Below are 3,305 nucleotides of genomic sequence, written 5' to 3' on the forward strand. Positions count from 1 at the left end.
CCCTCACGCCGACACCATGCCAGGGCGTGTGGCGTTCCCCAGGGTCGGTGAGGAGCAGGCCTGACTCCTGTTCCTGCTGAACTGAGCCAGTGGTTCTGTAGGACTGATAATCAGCTCAGTAGGCACAGGAGTCCCAGGCCCGTGTCTCGGACTGCGCACGATAACTCCTATTCACCGTGGTCGGCACGGCGACCAAACAAACAAAACAACACAAAACTACAAGGAGGGCTTTTATTTTCGAATAATAGGGGGAAAAAAACACATCTAATTAAATCACACCATTTTCCACCAGGAATATGCTGTGCAGTCCATATTAATTGGAACGGACAAGACGACCAGCCCGCTCTGACAGACGGTGTACACGATGACTTCTGTCGTCGTGATAACTGGCCGATATTAATAGAGTGGTGACAAGTGGCGCGGTGACTTATGGCGCACAGGAAACGGCTCACCATGATTTAGGCGGAAAGAGTTTATTTTGGTTTGCTTTCTATAACGTTCCTTTGTTCTTCCCGTGTGCAGAGAACCATCCCGACCCCCATTAGAAAGCAATAAATCACCTTCTACATTACAGGCTCGGATGGCAATCCCCCCCTCATTTTAACGGCCCTTTGATAGCCATTACTCTTTAACCAGGCCCTAAATATAGGTCTCAAACAGGCAGCCCTCTTCCACATGGCCCTCATTTCTTATTCACACATCTGTCCTCGCTTAGGCTCCACTTTGCTGGCATAAGCGTAGGGGAAGGTATAATAGCCTTTCCACTTACAATATCCTAGCTCTTACTAAACAGCCAGACGTATGTCACCATTTGGACTTATAGATCGACCATTTCAGTGTGCGTAGAGCCAGGCTTCTCGAATCTAGTAAAACACATGTTTCTGGGACGAATTCCGTGCCGTTCCTCATTTCCCATATCGAACTCCCTCGCCGCAAAATATAGAGACATTTCAATGTGGTTTAGACGGAGTAGTTTCAGAATTGTGAGCTGTCTAGGTCCATTGACACTGAAAAGCAAGCAATCCCAGACAGAGATGTATTTCATCATTGTGCTGATTGATGCCTAATGTATGGGGAGGACATAAATCAACCCACAAATTAAACGAGGCTGACATCGCCGGAATTGTCTCCTCACAAGCGAGCAACCCGTTGTTTGTTCGACGTATCTTGACTTATACGGGAACCGTCCCATGGTGCAATCTGTCACGGCCGCGACTATAATGTGTGTGATTTATGTGCGAGTGGGAATTCCTGCGTTTGTTTGTATCACTGGATCAGAACATTCTGTTTCCTTTCATTTATCTCAAGAACAATTAGGGAAAAAAAGCTAAAAGCACCGGGCAGGAAGGTACGCCACATTGTACAAATATAGAGAGCCTGATAAGTGAGGAGCTAAGGGAGAGAGGTTAGCCTCTTCTATTTTCAAATGCTTGGCTACGCTTGGTGTTAAACACTGTGGGAATATGTCCATAAGGACTTGGACTTTTTCTTCTTTCATCCCACAGAGTAAGAGAGATAAAATCTGAATCAATGCATTTATTTATACTTATGCCTTTGTCTTCTTTTTTTTTACAGCCTAAACATTACCTAGTCCATAATCCCAGGCATAATCATTTAGACCCGGAGCTGAATACTGATTTGCCAATGTATCTAGACACTCCGGCTGGGCTAATATAAAATATATTAAAGTGTCCCACCATGGCAGTAAGTGGCAATGTTCCCCAGTGTCAAATGCAGGCGGTCTCCTCTAGCTTGCTGTTGTTTGCATCACCTTTCCCCCATTCCTGATATATCTCCAGGAATGTCTTGAAATAATACCTTTTAAAAATAAAAATAAACAATGAGGGTAGTGGCTTCGGGAACTATCACAAAAATGTTTTTATTATATAAATCATCAGCATCTCCCTTCCTCATTATTATTTTTTATTATTATTATGATGATTAGTGTGTTCCGGTCGGTAAACATTGTTGCATGAAAATCCCTGAAGAATCCTTGCACTAATAACGAAAAACAAAACGGCGAGGAGTGATAATGCTGCTGATGATGAAGATCATAAGGGTAGACTCAGCTTCCAATACAGTCTGTCGGTAGGATTAGCAGCCATGAAGTCTCTCTAGGCCTCATTAGAAGCAGTGGTAGCCAGTTAGGCTGGCTCCCACTTTAAATACTTGGCTGCAGCCCTCAATAACAGTCCAGAATATTCACCGCTCTCCTTCCCAAAAACCAGCTCTTCTCAAAATTGCAATGAGAGAGAGAGAGAGAGAGAAGAATCAAAAAGGAAATGAACGGGGAGAGAGACGAGGAGAAAGAGAAAAGGGTGAAAGACAGGAAGGAACCGAAACTACCAGTTTTGGGCAAAGGAAAAGCAGGGGGTAACAAAAAACTAGTGACAGAAGCGGTGGAGGAAACAAGACAGAGTCAAAGAGGGATGGAGAGAAAGGAAGAGAACACGTTAAAGGAGCAAGAGAGAGGGAGATGGGCCGCATGAAGCGTCAGAGCACGGCGTTGGGGGGGGCTCATTAGTAGCGCTGCGCGGGGTTTCCAACACATGAAGTGGCCTCTGAGCTCAGACAGACACACACACACACACAGACACACACACACACAGACACACACACACACACACACACACACACACACACACACACACACACACACACACACACACACACACACACACACACACACGGACATGAGACAGACCGCAGGTGAGGGAGCAGAAGGTGGTTATATAAACAGACTGGCAGGTAAAATGGAGGTTGTGTGTGTGTGTGTGTGTGTGGGGGGGGGGGATTACAGGAGTAGAAACGTGAGAGGGTGGGAGGCCGGTGGAAGGCCGAGGGGGGCGATATAGGAGAAGATGGAGGATAAAGTTTGGATGTAACAGGAGACGGAGGAGGAGACAATGTCGGCAGCTGAAAGGTCAGGCAAGAGGAGCTGGGAAGATGGTGGGCTGGAGAGGAGAGGAGACAGGAGGGAGAGGAGAGGAGACAGGAGGGAGAGGAGAGGAGACAGGAGGGAGAGGAGAGGAGACAGGAGGGAGAGGAGAGGAGACAGGAGGGAGAGGAGAGGAGACAGGAGGGAGAGGAGAGGAGACAGGAGGGAGAGGAGAGGAGAGGAGACAGGAGGGAGAGGAGAGGAGACAGGAGGGAGAGGAGAGGAGACAGGAGGGAGAGGAGAGGAGACAGGAGGGAGAGGAGAGGAGACAGGAGGGAGAGGAGAGGAGACAGGAGGGAGAGGAGAGGAGACAGGAGGGAGAGGAGAGGAGACAGGAGGGAGAGGAGAGGAAACAGGAGGGAGACAG

The 3,305-nt window shown here is 47.7% G+C and overlaps 1 protein-coding gene across 2 annotated transcripts in view; it reads right to left on the reverse strand.

The window, feature by feature from the left end:
• aopep (aminopeptidase O (putative)) overlaps positions 1-3,305 on the reverse strand; it is a 73,807-nt gene that overhangs the window by 1,650 nt on the left and 68,852 nt on the right. The window lies entirely within an intron of this gene.

This window comes from Gadus chalcogrammus, chromosome 6, assembly GCF_026213295.1.
Source record: "Gadus chalcogrammus isolate NIFS_2021 chromosome 6, NIFS_Gcha_1.0, whole genome shotgun sequence".
NCBI classification, from domain to species: domain Eukaryota; kingdom Metazoa; phylum Chordata; class Actinopteri; order Gadiformes; family Gadidae; genus Gadus; species Gadus chalcogrammus.